Genomic DNA, 23,122 nt, shown 5'->3' on the forward strand with positions numbered 1-23,122 from the left:
GAACAGTCTTATTCCACTGCAAAGATAGAGATGCCAGTCTCGCCTCGCCTAGAGCAGTGTTCGCTGATCCCTTCCTGTTCCTGGCTTTTGGCGACTCGCTTGGTGCATTTTCAAAATGACTATCGGAGTGTGCTCAACAGTTTTGATGGGCCTGAAAGGAGTGATTTTTGTCCTTTTAACAGAGTGAATCTATTAAAACAACACATACACAATGACCCTAATTAACATAGCTTTTCACCTAATCTAGTGCAGTTTAACCAGAAACCGGAAACCTTTTAGTAAGTGGCTCTGTGGCTTAGTTGGCTAAAGCGCCTGTCTCGTAAACAGGAGATCCTGGGTTCGAGTCCCAGCGGGGCCTCGTTGGTGTATCTTGAGACTTTCATTTTTCTTTTAACAAATTCAAACCGATTTTTAAGTCTGAAAAAAAAAAAAAGTTTGATTATTTGGAGGTTTAATCTCTCCAATCTATCCTTCCTTCTCCATTTCTGATACTTCAAGATCTCTGACCATCTAGCACAAGGTCTGCTGGTGTTTGATCTCAAGATCAACAAAGAGAATTTCTAAAATTAAATTGGAAATGTTTCAACTCAATCCATTTAGAATATTTTCTTCTGATTTCTCAAACTCTTAGCAATCTTACTTAACCTGTAAAAGATAAAAATAGCCGAAGCCCATTGAATACCAACTAGGTTGCATTTTGTGTCTTTTCTCACACATGGGTAACCTACAGGAACACTCACTAACATAATCATTTTTACAGATAAAGTAGATGAAAATGGGAAAGAAGTAACACCCCCAAACTCACAACTAGTAAATAATGAGGTTAGAATTCAAACCCAATATTTCTCATAATCCTAAACACCATGTCATCTTATATATACATAAAAGAAATAGCCAGTGTAGCTTGGAATAGTAATTTTTAAATATTTCTCATAATCCTAAACACCATGTCATCTTATATATACATAAAAGAAATAGCCAGTGTAGCTTGGAATAGTAATTTTTAAAGTTCTGTGGCACATAAACTGACTAGACTGCTAGAAACTTTTGTCTGTAAGCATAACACACAAAAAGATGATACACTTTTGGCTGGGCATGATAGTGTGTGATTTTAGTCCCAGTACTCGGGAGTTAGAGACAGGCGGATCTCTTAGATTGAGGTCAGCCTGGTCTACATAGTGGGTTCTAGCTGTGGCTACAGGGAGACCCTGTCTCAAAACAAACAAAGAAACAAAAAACGAAACCATGGTAAATGTTTGTGTGTTTCTTGAGGTGTTCATTTATTTCTTTAAATCTTCATGTGTCCATGAAATACTAAAAAATATCCTTGACATTCATAAGCCAAGAGTCAGCTACTAGGGCTTGAGCAATAGCTTGGTGGCAGGGTCTACGCATTGTGTGTGAGGCCCTGGATAACCTCAGCACTTGTAATCAATGTAAAAAAAATGATTTTTCAAAATCACAAATGAATATTAAGAATATTTAGGCTGTTTTAGGAAAGGATGCCATTCTGGTCAAAACTGTCAATTTGCAGTTTTGCTGGTGGAACTTGGGGTCTCACAGGTGCCTGGCAAAATACCCTGCCACTGAGCTACATTCATAGTGCTGAACTGATCTAAACTAGGGCATTAGGGGCAGATGTCTAGTCAAGATGTCCAGACCAGCATGCCAAATCCATGAAATTATATATCTGGGTGAGAGAAGATTGAAATGGGTTCTGGAAGGAACTCTGTGTGATACCATTACAGGAATTAACCACCTGGCCTGTCAAGAAGACTCAAACTATACTCAGGTTGCAAAGGAACTTATTCTTTACTATGTGTACTCTCTAATCTGGGAAAAATATTTGCTCTAGAGACAATGAGGCACTGGCAATAGCCAGTGTAGCTTGGGACAGGTATTTGTAGGATTTTTCATGCCATCCCTTGGCAGTAATCATATTGGTGGATATGAGCTTTCCAATACAGAAGTATATGTGCCCCTTTACAAAGAAGCAGGTATTTGGGGGCAAATGTAGGGTAACTTTCCGGTAATATGCTAATGCCAGTACAGTCTTAGCTATTTTAACAAATAAGACACATTGCGGCAAGTGCTTCCTGAAAGACCACTGCAAGAGGCAGCATCGCAAGGCACTCACAGACTGTGGTTTCTGTGATTGTCTGCCTTGTCTTGGCTCAGCCTGAGGCTGAGCTCAGAGTGGCCTTTATGATTGGAGCATAAGTAGAAGCTTCCAAAGTTCTGTATGTCTATGTATATCAACAAGCACACTTACTATTAGGAGTACCTAAGATTCTCTTCAAACACATTTGTTAGTACTTACTCATCTACCACACAGAGCAGTTATACTGAAGTCACAGTTCATTAGTTCCACATTAGGTTAATTTTCCTCATCAATGCTCAAATCTCTCTTATAGCTCATCACCTTTATTTCAGTTGGTGTATTAGTTACTTTTCTGTTGCTGTGGTAAAATACGATGGCCAGGCCACTTATAGAGTTTATTTGGCTGATGGATCCAGAGGAGCAACAGTCCTTCCCAGCTGGGAGGCCTGGTGGCAGAGGTGGCTGAAAGCTAAATGGTTCACATCTTCAAGTAGGCACAGGAAGCAAAGAGAAACTGGAAATCTGGCAAGGCTTAAGAACTCTCAAAGCCCACCCCCAGTGACACGCTTTCTCCAGCATGTCCACACCTTCTAAAGTTCCATAAGCTCCCTAAAGAGCACCACAAACTAAGGACCAAGTATCTAAATACTGGTCCTTGCAGCCTATGAGGGACAGTTATTCAAACCACCACAGCTGTAATTATGGAGCTCTATTCTTCCACTCATTTATTACAAAAATTATTAGCTGTATGCATACTCATACCAAAGTGTGGAAAAGTAAGTGACCTTTGTACCCAAAGGAGACAAGAGTTTGTTTGGGGAAAAGAGAGGTAGAAATTAATTACATAATAACAAACACATATACAATATTGAATCTGTAATTAAAGAACATCTGGCACTTAGGAGAACCTATAAAAGAAATTTGGTTTAATCAGATGTTAAAGTTTGAATGTGGAATGTTCCCCATAATCTCTTGTGTTTAAATAGTTGGTCTCCAGCTGGTGGCGCACTTTTTTTTTTTTTTTTTTTTTTTTTTTAAGTTGTGAAACCTTACAAGCAGGAGCCTCAATAGAGGAAGTGAGTCACTGAAGTCAGATGGTGAGGTTTATAGCTCAGCTGCCTCCTGTTATGTTTTGCTGAGATGTGAGTAAGCAGCTGACATTTGACCCTACTGCCTGCCATGCTTTCCCTGGCACAATGAACTGTAGCCAAACTATGACCCAAAATGAATCTCCTTTTCATTTAAGTTTTTTCTTGTCAGGTATTTGGTCACAGTGACATGAAAAATAACTAATGTATTAATGACATCAAAAAGGAGGATACTTCAGCTGCAAAGGAAGAGGCAGTCAGGCAGTCAGGCAAAGTAATGGGATTAAAAGAGTCTCTGCAACAGCAAGAACTAAGGGCAAGGGATGAGGCTGTGGAAGAACAAACCCTAACCACAGGAGGCCATGAAGGCCATGTTGGAGAGTTTCTATTTTATCCTAAGTGCAAGTGGACATGAATACATACTTCAAAACTTACTAGCCAGGAAAAATACTATGACATTTGATTTGTTCTTCTATGTTTCTTTTTTTCTTTTTTTGAAAATAGATTTAAACTTAAATAAAAAGAGCAGAGTATAAAGCCAGGTGCGGTGGCACAGGCCTTTAATCCCAGCACTTGGGAGGCAGAGGCAGGTGGATGGATCTCTGTGAGTTCAAGGCCAGCTTGGTCTACATAGTTCTAGTCCAGCTGGGGCTACAGGAGACCCTGTCGAAAGAAAGGAAGGAAAAAAAGAAAGAAAGAAAGAAAGAAAGAAAAAAAATAAAAGAAAACCAAACATGAGTTAAGCAAAAGGAATTGGTACCAAGTTTTAGAGTGAAAACTTCTCAAAACTGACAGTCTTTTTCTGTAACCTCAGGGAGCTCAGTGAGCCACTTAAAGTGTAAAATTTTCCAAAAAATTAAACAGGTACATTCATTGCCTTTGCCTAATAATAGTTCCATAATAACAAATCCAGTCTTCTTCCTCTCTTTAACATGAATGAATTTTCTTTTTTTAAGTTTTTTTTAAAAAGTTTTATTATTTTTATTTTATGTGTGTGCATGCCTGCATGTATTGCCTGGATGTAGGTAAGTGCACCCATGTCATGCAGTGCCCAGGGAGGTCAGAAAGGGCTGTCGGATTCCCTGAGACTGGAGTTACAGTTTTGTTAGCTGCCATGTGGGTGCTGGGATTCAAACCTGGGTCTTCGGCAAGAACAACCAGTGTTCTTAACTGCTGAGCCATCTTCTCCAGCCCCCCATGAATGAATTTTCTAATGTTTTAACAAGCATTTAGTTATTCAAACTGGAAGTTCTTGGAAATTTCTTTTTCTTTCTTTCTTTTTTTTTTTTTTTTTTTTTGTTTTTGAGACAGATTCTCCCTGTAGCCCCAGCTGGCCTGGAGTTTGCTATATAGACCAGGCTGGCCTTGAACTCACAGAGATCTGCCTACCTCTGCCTCCCATATGCTGGGATTAAAGTCGTGCGCCACCATGCCAGGCTTCTTTTTTCTTTTTTTTTTGAAACAGGGTCTCACTGTGTAGACCTAATTGGCCTGGAGCTCACTATGTAGACCAGACTAACTTTGACGTCAGAGAGCTCTATCTGCCTCTGCCTTTCTAGTGCTAGAATTAAAGATGTGCACATCACATCCAACCTTTTTTTTTTTTCTGGTATTTTTGAGACAGGCTCTCCCTGGCTCCCTGTAGCCCCAGCTGGCTAGGAACTCACTATATAGACCAGGATAGCCTCAAAGTCATAGAGATCCACTTGCCTCTGCCTCCCAGTGCTCAGTGCTGCAAACTTTTTTTTTTTAAGATTTATTTTCTGTGTATGAGTGTTTGCCTGAATATATGCATATCCACCATGTGCATACAGTGTGCTTGGAAGTCAGAAGAGGGCATCAGATCCTCTGGAACTGGAGTTCCAGACAGTTGTGAGCCACCAGGTAGGTGCTGGAAAGTGAACTCTGATCCTCTGCAAGAATAGCAAGTCCTCTTAACTGTTGTGCCATCTCTCCAGGCCTTTCCTCTTCTTCTTCCTCCTCATTTTTTCTTCCTTTCTTCTTCCTTCCTTTCTTTTTTCTTCCTTCTTTCTTTCCTTTTATTTCTTTTTTTTCCTTTTTTTTGGGACAGAGTCTCCCTGTAGGCCAAGCCAGCCTGGACCTCTCTATGTAGACCAGGTTGGCCTCAATCTCACAAAGATCCACCTGTCTCTGCTTCCTGAGTGCTGGGATTAAAGGTATGCACCACCATACCTGGCTTCTCCTTTTTTAAAAATAGAATGTCTGTTAGTTATTCTTTGAAAATTTCATCCATGTCCTGGTTAGTTTTTGTCAATTTGACATAATCTAGAGTCACCAGTAAAGAGGGACCCTCAATTGAAGAATTCCCTCCACCAGATTGGTCTGTGGCTTTGTCTGTGAGAGACTGTCTTGATAATTGAAGTGGGTGGGCCCAGCTCTCTGTGGGTGGCACCATCCCTAGGTAGGAGTACCTAGGCTCTACAAGAAAGATAGCTGAGCATGAACAATGAATAAACCTCCTCGATGGTTTCTGTTCCAGTTCCTGCTTGAGCTCCTGCCCTGACTTCCCTCAGTGATGAACTGTGACCTGTGAGATGTGTCATGTCAGAAGTGTCAGATGAAATAAATCGTTACTCTCTTAAATTGCTTTTGGTCAAAGTGTTTTGTCACAACAACGGAAAAAGCAAGCTAGAACATAATTATCCCCAAACCCCCCTCCCACTCTCTAGGCACCCCCAATACATCCTCCTCCCCATTTAATGTCCTCTCCTTTTTTTTTTAACCCACTGAATTCAATTAGTGTTGGCTATTGGAATGCTGACTGATCTTGCAGTGAGTTCATGAGTGCAATGGTGACATCATGCCTAGAAGGCAACACTTTAGAACATTCTTCCATCCTCCAGCTCTTACATTCTGCCCCCAACCCCTCTGCCATGCTCCTTGAGCCTTGGGGTGGGGAATGGATATAGATATCCCATTTAGGCTTGAGGGTTCAATAGTTACTTATTTTCAGCACTTTGACCATTTATGAGTTTCTACATTAACTGCTAACCACTGCAGAAAGAAGTTTCTTTGGTCAAGGCTGAGGGCAGCACTAATTTATATATATAAAAAAAATATATGTATGTATTTAGAAGGAAGTTTAATAACATGTCCATTTAACAAGACATTAGTAGCAGGCTCCCCCCCAGGACCTATGTCCCATGGAGCCAAGGACTTTTGAATAGTACCAGGTATGACTTCCCTCCCATGAAGCAGGCAGGCCTTATCTAATAAAAAGTGATTTGTTACTCCCACATTATTCATGCCACTATTGCACCAGTGGGCACAACTTGCCTGGCAGGCCCATATTGTAGCATGCAGTGTTTACTACTGAATAATACCATTGATAGCTTTTCTCTCCCAGTGGCCTGCATGGCACCTTCTGGCACTAGCCAGAAAGCTAGCCAGCAGGGTCTGTTCTGTTTCTTATTAGAAGTTCGTAGATGCCAAAATAAGAACACTTGGAGAAGTTCTCTGAGAATTAAAAATATATATATTTATTTTGTATGTATAAGTGTTTTGCCTGCATATATGTAAGTGCACCATGTGCATGCAATGCTGTAAAGGCCAGAAGAGAGTCCCTGAAACTGGAGTTATGGACAGTTGTTAGTCACCATGTGGCTGCTGGGAACTGAACCCAGGTCCTCTGAAAGAGTAACCAGTGCTCTTAAACAGTGAGACATCTCTCCAACCAACCTCTGATAATTTCTGAGGATATCTAAGAAGGCTTAAAAGAGCTTTGGAGTCAGTCTTCTTATGTAGTGAAGGTGATTCAAACTACTCACTGTGCATACTCAGCAAGGATCCCACAAGTGGTTCAGTGAAGTGGTCTTCAGTTTGCTGAAGTCTAGAGTTGCCTTCCTTTCTTCAGAGAAAGTAAAATTTAATTAATCAAATTGTTATAGCATGTACACACTAAACCTGTGTACATGTCAATGTAGAGAAAGGCTGGTAAAGTGAGTGATTGTGCAAAAGAGAAAAGGGCATGGAATTTTGAAGTCTATATGCACACCAGGGACCTGCCACTAACAAAATGGGGATCTTTACCAAGTGACCTGACTATTCTAAGACAACTTAATTCTTTTTAACTTCTATTTTTACTTTTAAAAATTTTTATGTATTTATTTTTGATCTTTTTGAGATAGGGTCTCCCTGTAACCCCAGTTGGCCTGGAACTCACTATGTAGACCAGGCTGGCCTCCCTGTCTATGCCTCACAAGTGCTGGGACTAACTTTTATTTTTAAAATAATTTTATTTTACAAAGATTTGCAAGAACAAGACAGAGAATTTCTACAGATTCTGTATTAGTTACTTTTCTCATTGCTACAACTACATTCCTGATAAGAAGCAACTTAAGGGAGGAATGGTTTTTTGACTCATAGTTCGGTGGGTAGAGTCCATTGTGTTGGAGAAGGCATGGCCGTGGGAGGTTATTTTCTCACATCTTGGCAGATGAGGAAACCCAGTGTTCTGCTAGCCTTCTCTTTCTGTCCTTTAATTCAGTATAAGACTTCATGTGACTCATTCATGGAGAATCTTCTTCCTTTAGTTAATCTTTTCTGGAAACATCTTCACAGATACAACCAGAGGTACAGCTCACGAATGCCCTAGACATTTTTTAATCCAATTAAGTTGATAATGAAGATCGACTATCATCAATCCTTTACCCACTGTGCTCAAATGTGAATCTTCTCTCTCTTTTGTAGATAGATAGATGATGGATGGATGGATAGATGGATAGCTAGATAGATGATAGATAGATAGATGATAAATAGATACTGAATCATTTGCCATTTGAGAATAACTTGATAACTTGTGCACAAGACAGTCCTTTACCCCTGAGCACTTTGGAATGTTTCCCAGAAGAAAGAATATTATCTTACATAATTACAATACAATGATCAAAATCAGACATTTACATTGATACAATACCATTATCTAATATACAGACCTTACCTAAATCTTGCTAGCTGTTCCTAAAAATCTTCTTTTTACCAAAAGAAAACTTGATAATCCAGTGGTTTTATCTTTTTTCATTTCCTTTAATCTGTGATCTCTCTCTCCTCTCTCTGTCTCTTTCTCTCTCTCTGTCTCTGTCTCTGTCTCTCTCTCTGTCTCTCTGTCTCTCTGTCTCTGACTCTCATCTCTCTCTCATCTCTTTCTGTCTCTCTCTCTGTCTCTGTCTCTCTCTGTCTCTGTCTGTATCTCTCTGTCTCTGTCTGTCTCTCTCTCTCTCTCTCTCTCTCTCTCTCTCTGATGTTGTCAATTTTGAGAAGTCCAGGCCAGTTATTTTACAAAAACTTCTTGCCTTTGGGTTATTCTATTAATCTCTTAAGAGAAGATTCAGGTTAGATATTTTGCAGAGGAACTAGGGAACTGACTTTTCAATTTTCAATTTTCCAATGTGCTGTTGTTTTCAGAACATTGTATCAGGAGGCATATCTTGACTGTCTTGTTACCAGTAGTGTTAATTTTCTTCTTTTTTCATGACAGGTTCTCAAATTGCCCGGGTTGGCCTTGAACTTGTTGTATAGCCAAGAATGACTTTGAACTGATTCTCCTTCCCCTACCTGCCAAGTTCTGGGATTCCAAGTGTGTACTATCATAGCTTCCCTTCTCAGACGTTTCTAATCAGCTTTCTTCTTAGCAGAAGATGGTACTTTGTCTACAATTTTTCCTAGTTACCTTCTTAGCTCCAGGCAGCCAACTATAATTAGAAATTATAACAGTTCTACTTTTGTCCACTTATACTATTATTGCATTTTATATTTAACATTTGGTTTTAAATATGATCTCTTGTGAAACAGAAGGAATGAGAAATAAAATATGCTTTTTGGAAACACAGAAGCACTTGTGACAAATATCAAAGAACTATTGTGAAAAGAAAGGCTTGGTGGAAACAAATCAGTTCTTTACTTTGGCACAAGCTTCACTGCTGCGTTACCCGACTTTCCATCTCAGATCCTGGTGTTACAGCAAAGCTGCAAAAAAAGCTTTGTAGTACCAGGTCTGAGTGGTCTTGGCAGTGAAAAATCTGTGGGGTTTTTTTCTTTTTCCTCAGTAGCATATTTTTCTCTCAAATCTTATTTTGGTACTAGTTTAAATTGCTTAGAAATGTCAAGAGTGCTAAAATTCAAGTGTCTGTTTATCAAGAGTCAGTCTTGAAAACTGACAGGAGGTAGATATTTAAGAATAAGAAACTGGGCATTGATCCCAGGACCTCATGCATGTAAATCATGACCTCTACCACTGAGCTATATCCCCAACTCTACAGTACTTAAATAGACAAAGACTATCCTTTACGGTCATTTGGCAACTTCTCTAAAATATATTTTGTGTAGTTGGTTGTATAAGAATTGTGTGGATTTTACAGGTCTTAAATGCCAGAAAGATTTATGCAATTCAATGTCACTGAAAACTTTAGAATCATCTGAAAGTAACCAGACCCAGTTCAGAGCAAATGGTTACAAAAACAGCCTTTATCTGACAAAGACTTTAGGTATAAGCATTTATATGAAGTGACATTTGGAAAGATTGAAATCAGAAAAAGAACCACAGGTGGTTAAACTATTCTGCTGTGTTTTATCAGATCTCAGCTGACCCAAGGGAACAGAAGCATCCAGCGCACCCTTGCTGTCCTATGTCTCCAAGGGGCATGTGACACTTGTCACTCAGTTTGCAATTACAGGTTCATTGAAAGATTGAGACTAATTATGGAATACAGAAGAGTTCCTTGCCCATATAGCTCTTACCATTTCACCAAAGGCCTTTTCCCTAGCACCTTATCTTGGGCTACACACACACACACACACACACACACACACACACACACAGAGCACATTCTTAAAGCAACTGTGATTAATATGCTAGGGGCTATAATGAATGAAACATGGCACAGCAAAGATTTATGGGGCGCGCAGGGATCTCGGGGCCCCTGCGCGCACCTGGAAGCGCAGCGAGTCCCGCAGGCATCTGCGTCTCCACTGCGCACCTGGAGGATGGCGGGTCTGGTAGCGTCCCGCGTCGCTGTCCGCTGCTGAGGTGCTGAAAGTCTCTGCTGCCGGGGCTTTGCCCGGCCGAGTTCCGCCCTAATTTCACCGGTGCACTCTCTCTCTGAATTCGGGACCCGTCAGCTGCCGGGTCACGAGGAGAGGTGCGAGGCGGCTAAAGCTAGGTCTCCGTGAGCCGATGACGGAAGGATAGCGCCCCCCAGAGAGACTGGATCGTAGGCAGTGAGACACAGGATTCAGCTTTCCGTGTTACTGGTCTTTATTAAGTGGCTCTGCTTGGCTCCAAGTCTCAGTGTCCCAGCTCTAGTTCCTAGTGATCCAGCTCCAATATTGAGAGAAAACCAGGACATTTTATACCATGGGGGTAGTGATAAAAGCTTTAGCTGATAGGTATTTTGGGGATGCCTCATTTGTATGTGGAAATGGGCCCCCGCCAGGCTGCTAGACTGTCAGACTGCTTGAAAAATCACACAGGAAAGCATGGTATTCCCAGAGCCAGAGGCCATGTTTTCTATGGCGGCTACTTCAAAGGAGAGTTCGAGCTCATGGGCTGTCCAGACATGGAGAGACTACTACTTTTACACAACAGGGGTCCCCAACAAAGATTGGCCATATAAGAGGAGTGATGGAAATCCCAAGAATGACTAAAAAAGGGCTACAGATTAAAACCAGTGTAGTAGGTATAAAGAATGCTGCTGGCACTCTAGCCAGGCCTAGTGACTCAGGCCTGTACTCCAGTACTCGGGAGTTTGAGGCCAGCCTAGGTGCTTGGTGGGTTCCAGGCCAATAATAGCTACATAGCAGAAAAAGAACAAGAGGAGGAGGTGGAGGTAGGGATGGGGAGAGGAGGTGGCAGCTGAGGGACTTACTAGTGTATTGGCCATGACTTTGAGCTGGGGGATATGTCAATAGCAACTAAATTGAAAATGCAGTCCCAAATCCCAATCCCAAATAAAGGCCTCAAAGACACTTCCTCAGTGATCAGTGTTGACCACAGGCTGAACAGCTAAAAGTGAACAGATTGGCAGGGATGAGAAGCTGGGCCACAGATTTGTGACAGTGGGCTGTTTGAAGTCTTTGTAATACTTATCAAATTCTTGTCTTTTTGTTATTGGAATTCACCAGAAAAATCTCTCCAGCACTAAATATAGCTCTGTATCACTCACTAGTCATAGGTTAGTGAGACGCTTCCACATTTTCCCACATCACATCCAACAAAGTCAGACTCCACTCTGGTGGGGCGTCTGATCCATTCTCTGGTAAAGACCCAGAGACTTCAGTTTCTCAGCCACAACCAAGGGGATGAGGTGGACTTCACTGGAAGGCAGCAGCTAGGAAGCTCTTCATTCTTTACTCCTAGCTTTTCTCCTGACTGGTCTCAGAATTTCTCTTCTGACAACATGGGAACACCCCTGGCATCTCTCTTAAGCCTGGTCTCAGAAAATCAACAGAGAACCCAGTACCTAGCCTTTCATTCCTAGCTGTGAAATTTAGGTCACTGGGGTTTGCTTTGAACCCTGACCAGACCCAACATTTTAGCCCCAGATAATTTAACATGCATTTTGAAAGATGGAATTCCTTTCAAATTGGCCCTTGTCTCCACGGCTCTTAAGAATTTAAAGAGTACTTCCTCCAAATATGGACCTAAGAGAGAATCTAGCTCTGGAACTTTTTTCCTTACTACTTTCCACAGCTGGGAGTGGGACAACCATATGCCTGTGGCCTTCACTGAATGTGCCTGCCTGTGTGTATAGACACGTGTATGTGTGTTATGCATGTAGGTGTGTATGCATGTGTTTTTGTATGTGTGCATGTATGCATGTGCATATGTCTATGTGTGTGTATGTGCATGTATGTGTGTGTGTGTAGAAACGCCCCCCCTCCATTTTATTCCAAACATAGTGATCTTTTTCTGGAACTACACTTTATTTAGAGTTGAAGCTTCGTCGATGCAAATTTTGCGGGTGTGGGCCATTGGGTTGGGTTACGTCTGACAAACTGATTTCGCCTAGGAGGAAAACCTCTGGCATTGGCTCTGCATCCTCCAGGTGATTTTAGCTAGAAAATCAATACGAGAATCTGAGTAGAAGAGAAGCCAGAGCCCCCCGGAGCCTCTCCCATTTCAGGGTGCCGCCAGATGCTTCATTTTAGGGGTAGCCTAGCACCCGAGGGAATACATGAAGTCGACCGAAGAGGAGGGGACACTCGTGGCTACAGCTGGGCCTTGGATCAAAGGGGTCCCAGGAACCAGCCAAGAACTCGGGCGAAGTCCAACATCGCTGCTAAAGTGGGAAGAGCTGCGGCATCTGCAGGAGGCTCCGGAATGACCCTGTGCTTGGAGGTGCTTTTCTATTAGAAAGTCAGCTCCGACCTAGCTCACGGGTACAGTACTCCTCCCCTGCTGGGGTATCCTAGCCGAGCGATCTCTAGCAGGCGCCTCTGGAAGACGCAGCGCACATCGCGGTGGTGGGAGAGTGGGTTCTAGGTCCAGGCCGCGAAGTAGGAAAACAGGAAGGGAGGCGGTGGCTCCCCTAAAAGTGAGGCGACGGACGGCGGCGGCGCACTCCACCTTCTTAGCACCCCAGAATAGCGACCACAGCCTCGAGAAGAAGTCTTGAGGTCAGAGGTGTCCTTCTTTTGGGGGTTCGGAGATACTTTTTCTGCCTGGATGCAGGAGTATGTAACAGAAACAAAGGGGCAGTTGTTGTGTTTTGTTGCCATGGACACCGCCGAGGGTCTGAGCCCCAAGGACTCGCCACTTCCGGCCTACCCCAGCGCCCTCCCGCGCTCGCGCTGTGCCCGGAGAACAGGCAGGGTGGGCGGAGACCACTCGGGGATGGAGACGCGGGGCCAGAGCTGGAGAGGAAGGAACCCTGTTCTCCTGCCCTGCCGGAGGCGCGAACCGCCGGAGATTTGCGCGGTGTGGTCTTGTGGGTCAGCCCCGCTTCACCAGGAGGCCCTTTCTCTCCGACGTACCAAGTCCATGCTCGCAAAGGGCTTGCGACTTGGGGCGGGGGCAAAGCCATATCCATTCTTTCATATATTCTCTCTTCTCTCCTCTCTCTCCTCTCTCTTCTCTCTCTCTTCTCTCTCTCTCTCTCTTCTCTCTCTTCTCTCTTCTCTTTCTCTCTCTCTCTCTCTCTCTCTCTCTCTCTCTCTCTCCTTACATATTCATCCCCTCTTTTTTTCTGTCCGAGAAAGGGTCTTGTTTTATAGCTCCGGTTGACTTGGTTCTCACTGTGTAGTACAGGCTAGTCTGGAACTCTCAGCAATCCTCCTGCCTCCTCTTCCCGAGTACAGAGATGACGCCCAGCTTACTTTGAGTTTATTCACTTTTCAATTAGTTCCAAAGTTTCACCTTAGGTTTTGATCCCCTTCCCTATTTTCCCACCCTCCCGTCCACGACGAGGGGTGTCCATCTCTGTCTTGGAAATGTCAGATGCGTCAGAGGCCCCGGAACGTCCAGATTGGTGACCCAGCAAGTCTTGGTCATTTTTTAAAAATACCAATCGCTGTCAGAACGGTCAAATAAACTCCACCAGCCAGGTGTCCCCAGCTCAGCGTTACCAGGAGAGGAAGGAACCCCACTCAACAGCTACCTGCATTTCACTTCTCTGTAGACCTCTGACAAACATGAATTCTGTAAAACCATATGCAGCCTTTGCTTGACTCCTGCCTTCCACCTGCTATGAGTCATCGCTGGCCGGTGAGCGGAAGCTCAACGCAGGCATTCAGAAGATTGGCAGAATCCGAGGAACACAGCCTCACACGAACCACCGTGATTGATCTTGACCTTGTTCACCTGCTCGTCATGTTTTTTCATCAATTTCTGATCAGTAAGGTGCTATGTTTATCTTAGTTTTCATGCCATCCTGAATTGAATTTTTTTAACACCGCCCCCTCCCTTGCAAGAGTCTTTGTACTGTATTGTATCTCATGTCTCCAATAGAACACACCTGAACTTTCTTTCTCAACATTTTCTGGTAGTTATGTGCCAGGCCCAGTGCTATGGATTTCATATAGAGGGTTGGGAAACATCAGTCTGCTTTCCTTATCAGAGTGGGGAATAAACTTAAGTAATGTAAATTTGTATTTGTAAATTGTGGCAAATGATGTTAAACAAAAGTACAGATAAGCTTTGAGTGGTATTATTTATTCAATAAGAATTTGTTTTTAGCCAACCTGGTTGTATTTCTATAATTACAGATTGAAAAAGGTGGCAAAATTATATGACTCTACATCATCAGATATGGAAAAAAAATTTAATGAACAAGTAAAGAAGAAAAGGCCTGCCCACAGCACGGGGATATAGCTCAGTGGTAGAGCGCATGCTTTGCATGCATGAGGCCCCGGGTTCGATCCCCGGTATCTCCACTTGCTTGTATATGTCTGTATGTCTTTTAAGCTAGCTGCTCATGCAGGCACTTAAACATTACCAAATCCATTATGCACCTTAAATCTAGCTTGTGTTGTTATGACACAGATTATTCTACCATTATTTCTTCACCCTTGACTCATCCTCTCCTTCAAGAAGTGGAGTGAGTTTTGTGTTAGGAACTGTCTGAGCTAATGTTATGGTTACCTGTGGTTACGTGGGTCTTTTCCCCAGTACTTTTTTTTTTTTTTTTTTTTTTCGTGTCACATATAAAACCTACTGTAAGCCATTTCTTCAATTGCTTTTTAAATGAGGCTTGGTCTAATTCAGTGGTCATTTGGGTAAACTAAAGAATAACTTTTTTCTCAAGATCTGAATTTTGGAAACAATATTGAACAAAGATCTAATCAAATTACATTAATTTATGTTTTGATAGAAGATAGAGAGAGAACAGAAATATAATATGTAAGGTTATGATGAGGTGTGGAGTTTATAATCTGCACAAAGGTCCCTGTTCTGTCCTTAGGAGTCCCCATTATTTGTCTTCTGCACCAAGGAGATGTGATCAGAGATGAATTTGCCAACATTTAACTCTTGGTTTGCAAACATTTCTTCCCCATTTATGTGCGCTGCCTTTTCATTTGGTGATTGTTTTCAGCTTTGACTTTACTCAGATCTCTAACTTTTGCTAGTTGCCTCCTGAAACTTGAAATTCTATTTTTATTTAACTGTATAGTTCTCTCCTTACTAATGACTTCAAGCATCACTTCACATCCCTGTTAGCCCCTAGCTCTCTTCCTTTAGCTAATATGTCTGTATCCTTTCCCTATCTTTTGTGTGTATCGGTTTGGTTTGTGCTGCTGGGTAGAGTGTTAAAGAGTACAGGTATCCTTCAGAGAAATCTGTCAGGACCTCAGTATATAAGCAGACATTCCCTCTGACCAAATGTGATGGGCCAAAGGTCTCTTCCAAGATTCACCCTCAAGGAAGAACTTGATGTCTCAGCAACCTGAAGCTATCGGGGCCTTTCCAGGCTGCCTCGGCTTCAAAGGACTGCCTACCCCAGGTCATGCCCTTTTTGAGGCAGTTCACATGAAATGACTGAAGAAACCGACATACCAAGGTTCCAAAGTTCAGGACTCAAATGGGTGATTTTAGTTTTAGAACTCCCTGTGCTCTTAGTCTGTGGCCCTGGCAGGCCTGGGTTGCCAAAGCTCATCTTCAACTTAAGTGATTCTCCTGCCTCTGCCTTTGGAGTGCTGGGATTACAGGCTTGAGGCCCATAATGATCTTTCCTATAAATGGAGTGAGGCGGAAGGTCAGGAAAGAGGAGATAAATGAAAAAAAACAAGTGAAGTCTGCCAGATCTGTCTGTTTACAAGCTGTGGGGTTGGGAGTCTAAAGCAAGCTGTCGCTGGGTTCCCATAGGTAAAAAACCTCTCTTCCTGTCATAACTCTCCATTCAAAGGTTTTGACTCCTTGTGGCAATAGGGAAGCTTGAACACAGCAAATACATTCAGCCACCATTCAGAGAAGAGTCGCGGGAGGTTTACCTCTCAGAAGTTGGATTGCAGCTTCCTTGTGCTGAAAACAGCAGACTGAAAGAGATCCACTCCCCGGGATCGAAAGACAACAGAAGTACACATGGAGGTGCTGGGGATCGAACCCAGGGCCTCGTGCATGCTAAGCACGCGCTCTACCACTGAGCTACACCCCCATCGCTGTTTACAGGTTGAGCGCCATGATCACCTGTCGAAGTTTCAAGACTCCAATGCTAGTGGCAGAGGCTGCTTTTAGTTCTGCTCCTTCTGAAACCCTCATATTTTCTTCAGGACCAACCGCTGTCGTTAATGCAACTGGGATCCTTCCCGATTGCTGGATCTTCCGAGGGCGTCTGGCAGACTTCCCTTATCCTCCACCTTCCTTTCTTTCTGTCTTCAGTGCTCTCAGAAAAACCTAACCCGCAACGTCGGGAACACAAAGACCAATGCTAGGAGGGCTGCTGATGAAATTTAGGCCCAGGTTGGAGATAAGATTTGGTGAAACAAACTCACAGGATTGGCATGAAATGAAGAGAAAGAGTGCATTGGTCACGTGGAGGCGGCCATCCTTCCAGACACTGCGCTCCCGGTAGAATGAGGTCTGAGGGGGTCACCTGCCCCTCAACACACAATCCCCAAGATCGTGTTGAGGTTGCAGGGACTTAAAGAGGCGGAAGGTGGTGGAAATTTGAATTCTCTGGTCTTCACAGTCAGAAGAGTGGACCCGTGGAGGGACAACTCAAGGAATTGTGAGGTCTCTGCAGGGTACAGTCCTTGCGGTCTTCAACTCTCCGCGATTTACTAACTGCAGTTCAAGCTTTCCCAGCCAGTGATGTCTGCTTCCGTATAGCCTGTGGTGGTGGTCTCTTTGGTCTCCTTTTTCCCTGGGTTGTCTTTTCTTATGGATGATGATGAACAACTTAAAACGCACTTTGCATGTTCCCCAACCCAAAAAGGAGCCCTAAGGAAATTCTTGAGAAATCCTTGTCTCAAGAAACGTAAACAGTAGGAAAACGGCCGTTCTGGATACTTTGACTTAGGGAGATTCTTTTGTTTAAAATCTAGATTTTAAAATTCGGTAATTTATTCATTTGTTCAAGGACTGGTACTGTATACCTACTACACCCCAACGCACTGAGTGAAAAGTCATTGCCCTGTAATTGAAGAAAAAGCTGTCTCAGTGCAGGAAAACTTGTATATCTAAGTATTTCTCTAATAGGGAAGCTTCCATACCCAGGGGTCCCCCAAACAGCCCCCACCCGCACCCCAGCCCTTTTGTAATGTGGGGGATTGAATTTAGGATTTCACATTAGTCAAGACTCTCCTGAGTTCCATTCTCAGTCTGAGAAAACAATAAACACCAGTATGAACTAGAGTTCTTTGGGGCAAAGGAAATAAACCAGCAGTGATTGACAGTGCACGGAAGTCCGGACTCGAGCCTCATGGAAAACTGCAATAACTGACTTCATTCAAACCAATAAGTACTATTATTTGATTCATGAAACAAATGAACCCTTAGTCCTGGAGCTCGCGACAATCCCCGCATCAACCTTCGTCTGTGGGGATTTCCGGGGTGCGTCACCTAGCTAGACTTGGAAGGAGGTTTCTTGATGCTGGTTATATCTTACGTGGTTAAATTTAGCTTCCTTCTGGACAGACGAAAAATGGGAGTCGGGAGGATGGAGTTGTTAAGTGGGCTGTCCCAGGTGACAGGCTGAACTACGGCCGCATTAAATCATCTTACAGATGACTGAGAACCAAACAGCCCGATCAGGGCTCGAGGGTGCGTTTTGCTCCCCTCCGCGTTCTTCAGTGCGGTTTTCATCCACAGTCACACGTGAGGGATGGGGACTGAGCCTTCCCCAGCTCCACAGAAGGTACCAGAGAGAAGCGAAGGCGTCTCCTAGGAGACCAGTATGTTACAGAAGCAAATACAAGGGAGTCCCAGAGTCTAGCTTTCGTTTTGCTGTTCCCTGAAACCTCCGGCCCCCGGGTGCGGCGCGGGTGCCGGGCGGAGGGGCTCGGCGTCCGGGAAAAGCCGCGCCGCCTGCAGACCCGAGCTGAAATCCCGCTCTTTCGTGAACGTGCCTTCCGAGGTCCTGGGTTTGGGCACCCGGGGTACCTTCGGCCTGCGAACCACGTTGCCGTTCGTTAGTTTTAAGCTTGCTGTTGAAACGTCCCTAAAAATATCTGATCCTGCGTGTGGTTGTAAGGGCCAAATTCATTCCAGAGCAAAGACGATCAGAGTGGTTACTACTGAAGTGACTGTGGGTGGGCTGCAGGGTGTGACGAGGTGGCCGAGTGGTTAAGGCGATGGACTGCTAATCCATTGTGCTCTGCACGCGTGGGTTCGAATCCCATCCTCGTCGGTGGAAGTTGATTATTGTTTGCTGTGATGACATTTCTTTGGTGTGCGTAGCCCTCATTCAGAACTGCTAAATGTTGCTGATTTTGTCTTTACTGACTTCCGCGTCCTCAGTACTGGGTTTTTCGCCTTTTTTTAGACAGGGTCTCTCTCTCTGCAACCCAAGGTGGTCTGAAATTTACTTATCAGGGCCTTGAGCTCAGTGTAAAAAACTGATTTAATGAAGGATCAGTTTGAATCACACATTCAGGAACATACCGTGCAAGATTATAATGCAGTAGATTAAGACTAAGACCCAGCAGTCTTCATCCGTAGTGAGTCCTTGGGGTAATTTCTGACAAACTAGTCCAGATGTCACATTTCAAATCTTGTTCTCAGTTTCAATAAGAATTAAATTAGGGGCTGGAAATATGGCTCTGCGGTTAAGAACACTGGCTCTTCCTCCAGAGGACCTGGGCTAGGTTCCCAGCTCCCACATGGCGACTAACAATCCGATGCCCTCATATGCAGGGAAAATACTCATACACATAAGATAAAATAAGTAAAAAAAAAAGTTTTTAAAAAGAATTAAGTAGGATTCAATTTGCTTCCCCATTACATAGGAGGAAAGGAAAATATTAAAGTAAGCCGTAAATCTGAAAACGGAGCGGCAGATTTAAAGCCTGCCTCCTTGTGCAGTGGCTCACGGACTATGATCCTAGCACTTTGGAAGACGGAGGCAGAAGGATCTGGAGACAACACTCCAAAACCAAATAACAAAACAAAAAACAAAAACAACACCCTGCCCCCCCCAACCCCAAATACTTGTTTCTTCCTAATTTAGTTCCTATGGGCCAATCAGCTGTTTTCTAATCTGTACTATTGTTTCCCAGCGCTTCTTGCCTTTGTCCCTGATACCGTGGCTAGAAATGCGTCCCTAGAACAAGGTTCGCTGTAGAGAAACAAGTTTTTTCCACATTCCGGTGTCAAATTAGAAGCTATAAAAGGGGCTTCTCTTAAAGGTCCCACCGAGACTCGAACTCGGATCGCTGGATTCAAAGTCCAGAGTGCTAACCATTACACCATGGAACCGACATAAAAGTCTAGCTGTATACTCAGAGTTGTGGAACTTTGTAGTAACTAAGGTTTGGAACAGTTAGGTTAAGCTTTACTAGAAAGACAAAGGTCTGTCTCGAGAGACCTGCCAACTCTGTCTTACAATTATGAGAAAAGAAAAGTTATTTTTCCTGTTGCATAAAATACAATCCAGAAGACTGCGGTGCTCTTGTTTCTCTTGGGAACAAATTAGTTTGGAGAAGATATTGAGGGAAGGCTTAGATTTTATGAGAATCTCAGTCAGAGAAAGTCTTGTCTCAAAACACCCAATCAACAACAAAGCAAACAAAACCCAAAGAAACACAAAATTAGACATGACTGTGACAAGGCATGAAGTACCTGGGGATAAAACAGGAATAAAGAGAGACGTTATCTCAGGTAATTTTCATTTTAATAGCATATTTTTTCAAATTTTACAAAAATTTGTTTAGATAGAATAACCTCTCCCAAGGCTACAGGAAGGGCCCTACAAAGGAGGAATTTTGACACACACATGCGCAGTTCATTTTGGGGGTTGTGATTTGGCTGGCTAACAACAAAGCATTGAAAATAAAATTTAAAAATATAATATCACTCGCTTAATTTTGGGTAAAACTAAAAAATAAGCATCCTGAGTTTGCTGAGATAGCATTAAAATCTCTTATTCCTCTCAATATGCCTCTGTGAAACAGGATATTCTACTTCGTGTTATTAAAAAAAAACATAGAAACAGTTTAAATATACATTGGCTCCAGAGAGTAGCATTGTCATTAATCCAGCCCAGACTGGACAAATTAACCAGCAAGAAGTCAGCTCAATTATCTCATTAAAAACTTTATTAATATATAAGATTGTCTTTTAAAGTGTGTATCTAGACATTTAATGTGAGAAATTTGCTATTTAACTTTAAACTTTGTCTTACAATTATGAGAAAAGTTCTGAGTAAAGTTGCATTTCTGTCAGTTGCCTGTGTGTACTTTCGCAATGAGGAATTTTTACAACTGTTGCAGTTATTTTTCCTGTTACATTTATTAATATATAACTTAAAATTAAAACAAAAATTTAAACAATATTTTATTTTATGTATATGAGTGTTTTGCCTGCATATATGTAAGTGCACACGTGTGTGCAATGCCTGCAGAGGACAGAAGAGGGTGTCAGATGCCCTGGAACTGGAGTTAAAGACAGTTGTTTGCCATCATGTGGGTGCTGGTAAGAGAACCTGTCCTCTGCAAGAGCAGTCAGTCAGTGTTCCTAACTGTTGAGCCATCTCTCTAGTCCATAATTAAAAAAAATTTTTTTTGGTCTCATTGAGACAGGGGTCTCCCTGTAGCTTCAGCTGGCCTGGAACTCATTATATAGAGCAACCTGGTCTCAAACTCACAGAGATCTGCCTGCCTCTGCCTCCTGAGTGCTGGGATTAAAGGCGTGCACCACCACACGGGGCAATTTAAAAATTTTCACTCTATTTTATATTAAAATTTTCCACTTTGTGTTTTATATGTCCTTTATTTCTGTGTTTCATCAGCATTTTAAGATTGTAGAATGTCAGGATGGGGGATGACTTAGAAATGTCAGACTAGCCAGGCATGGTGATGAGCTCCTGTAATCCCAACACTTGGGAGGCAGAGGCAGGAAAATCAAGTGTTTAAGGTCATCCTCAACTATGTGATGAGTTTGAGGTTAACCAGGGATACATAGGAACCTGTCTTACCCCTCCAAAAAAATCCACCCCATAAAATGTGAATCCGCTAAGCACCACATGTGTTTGACAAAGCAGATAAAGAAGTGAATGCAAGCCAGTGAAGGAAAGATAAGCAAAACAGCACTTCAAAGAAGAAAATCCTGATCAGCTCTGCTGGTGGATATAAAAAATATATGCAATATAATTTTAAATCATAGAAATACATGTTTAGCATCCAATCAAATACTGTTTTATACCTACCAGATTAGCCCAAATTAAAGTATCAACTGTTGGTGGCAGTGTCCATCAACTAAAGCCACAGTATGAGTTTTATGTGGGTGTCATTATAACCAGTTCAGGAAACAATTTGATGTAACCTAATAAAATTGATGATATGAATACCCTATGTCTTATAAATTTACTTATTTCTCTTTTGTGCTGGGGATCAAACACAGCCCTCCTACATGGTAAGCAAGTGCTTAGTGGCACAACTCTATAGATCTAAGCTTAGTTAAATGCCACGCACTTCAAGGGGCTGTGATATTTGGATGTTTATAAACATCAAGACTTAACAAACCCAAACTGAAAGCAACCAAATGTCCATTCACTGGTGTATTAGTTACTTTTCTGTTGCTGTAAGAAAACACCATGACCAAGGGAACTTATAGAAGGAAGAGTTTATTGGGGTTAGGGTCCATAATGGCAGGGGAGGTGTGGCGGACGGAGGTGGAGAAAGCAGAGGGAACACATCTTCAAGCAGGCACAGGAAGCAGAGCATGATTGGAAAATCTGGCAAGGCTTAAGGACTCTTGAAGCCCCTCCCCCCCAGTGAAAAGCTTCCCCCAGCATTCCCACACTTTCTAAGACCTTCTAGAAGCACCACCAACTGGGGACAAAAATGTTCAAATACTTGGAGTCTATGGGGAACATTCTCACTCAAACCACCCCAACAGGAGAATGGATAAACAATTTGTACTGTATTTGTTTAATACTAGACTACAAGAGCAAACTACGTGATTGGTGAGATTTGCGGGGGGAGGGGGTGGTAGTTAATGCAATGTTTTGTATCTTGATTATTGCAGTGGAATATGCACATATAAGAGTGTTCATGTATGTATCTGTGTAAACGTTTCAGAATCCATCAAGATTTACATCTTTATATCTAAGTGGGTGCATTTTACCATGTATAAAGTATATGTCAATAAAGTTGGTTTTAAAATTAATCAGAGCTGGGCATGATGGCTCATAGTCCCAGCACTAGAGAGGCAGAGTCAGGAAGATTAATGGAAGTTTGAGGCCAGTCAGGGTTACATAGTCAAATCCTGTCTTAATAAAAAAAATAAGCAATTAATTAAAAATAAATAAATAAAAATGATCTACAGTTAAGCATATGACTACAGGTTAAATTTAATATGCATTTTTTTAAAGTCAAATTGTAGAATAATACACAATGATTGTTCCTTTCATATCAAAAAGAATATAAAACTTTAAATGGTATGAAAAATTAAACAGCACAAATTAGAGATACTATGTAGTAAAAGCATAAAGAGAAAGTGCACAAAATGTGAGCTCAGAAAAAGTGCTCAGCTAGGTGTGGTTCACATTGCCTTTAATTCCAGCACTCAGGAGCAGAGGCAGGTGGATCTTTGTCAGTTCAAGGCTAGCCTAGCCTATATAGCAAGTTCCAGGCTAGGCAGGGCTACATAGTAAGACCTTGTCAAAAAATAAATTAAATAAATAAATAAGCTGGTCGTGGTGGCACATGTCTTTAATCCCAGCACTAGGGAGGCAGAGGCAGGCAGATCCTTGTGAGTTCAAGGCCAGCCTGGTCTACATAGTGAGTTCAGGTCAGCTGGGACTACAGGGAGACCCTGTCTCAA

General features: G+C 42.5%; 5 non-coding genes across 5 annotated transcripts; 3 read left to right on the forward strand and 2 right to left on the reverse strand.

Moving 5' to 3' along the window:
• The first annotated feature begins 284 nt into the window (after positions 1–284).
• Positions 285–358, forward strand: Trnat-cgu. Its single transcript has one exon. It is a non-coding gene; the product is annotated as a tRNA-Thr (tRNA).
• A 14,147-nt stretch (positions 359–14,505) lies between these two features.
• Positions 14,506–14,577, forward strand: Trnaa-ugc. The gene has a single exon. It is a non-coding gene; the product is annotated as a tRNA-Ala (tRNA).
• Positions 14,578–16,223: 1,646 nt separating this feature from the next.
• Positions 16,224–16,295, reverse strand: Trnaa-agc. The gene has a single exon. It is a non-coding gene; the product is annotated as a tRNA-Ala (tRNA).
• A 2,111-nt stretch (positions 16,296–18,406) lies between these two features.
• Trnas-gcu lies at positions 18,407–18,488 on the forward strand. The gene has a single exon. It is a non-coding gene; the product is annotated as a tRNA-Ser (tRNA).
• Positions 18,489–19,483: 995 nt separating this feature from the next.
• On the reverse strand, positions 19,484–19,555 carry Trnaq-uug. Its single transcript has one exon. It is a non-coding gene; the product is annotated as a tRNA-Gln (tRNA).
• Between the last annotated feature and the right edge of the window lie 3,567 nt (positions 19,556–23,122).

This window comes from Nannospalax galili, unplaced genomic scaffold, assembly GCF_000622305.1.
Source record: "Nannospalax galili isolate Female #2095 unplaced genomic scaffold, S.galili_v1.0 scaffold2324, whole genome shotgun sequence".
In the NCBI taxonomy this organism is placed as follows: Eukaryota; Metazoa; Chordata; class Mammalia; order Rodentia; family Spalacidae; genus Nannospalax; species Nannospalax galili.